This window comes from Catharus ustulatus, chromosome 36 (assembly GCF_009819885.2).
Source record: "Catharus ustulatus isolate bCatUst1 chromosome 36, bCatUst1.pri.v2, whole genome shotgun sequence".
Classification (NCBI taxonomy): Eukaryota; Metazoa; Chordata; class Aves; order Passeriformes; family Turdidae; genus Catharus; species Catharus ustulatus.
Window position 1 is genome coordinate 993,865 of NC_046256.1, and position 661 is coordinate 994,525.

Sequence of the window (661 nt, forward strand, 5' to 3'; positions counted from 1 at the left end):
CCGAATTTTCCCGAATTTTCCCGAATTTTCGCGAATTTTCCCGAATTTTGCCGAATTTTTGCGAATTTTCGCGAATTTTTGCGAATTTTCCCGAATTTTCGCGCAATTTCCCGAATTTTCGCGAATTTTCCCAAATTTTCGCGAATTTTCCCGAATTTTCCCGAATTTTCGCGAATTTTGCCGAATTTTCCCGAATTTTCCCGAATTTTCGCGAATTTTCCCGAATTTTTGCGAATTTTCCCGATTTTTTCCGAATTTTCCCGAATTTCCCCGAACTTTCCCGAATTCCGGGGGGGATCCCGGCACCCCCCGCGTGCCCGCTGTAGCGTGGCCGAGCGGTCTAAGGCGCTGGATTAAGGCTCCAGTCCCTGCGGGGGCGTGGGTTCGAATCCCACCGCTGCCAGCCCCGATTTTGGGAATTGATCGGGGGGGGGTGGGCGCGCCTGGAGGAGCCCCCCAAACATTTTTGGGGTGGATCCGGGGGGAAACGGGGCTGGGCAGCGCCAAAATGAGGGAATTTCACCCCAAATCCCAGCTCAGAGAAACGGAGCTCGGCAGCGCCAAAATGGGGGAATTTCACCCCAAATCCCACCTCCAAAATCCGCAAATTCCACCCCAAATCCCACCCTCCCCTCCCACATTCCCAACCCAGCAAATCACG

The 661-nt window shown here is 53.0% G+C and overlaps 1 non-coding gene across 1 annotated transcript; it reads left to right on the forward strand.

Moving 5' to 3' along the window:
- Positions 1–321: 321 nt before the first annotated feature.
- On the forward strand, positions 322–403 carry TRNAL-AAG. Its single transcript has one exon. It is a non-coding gene; the product is annotated as a tRNA-Leu (tRNA).
- Positions 404–661: the final 258 nt, after the last annotated feature.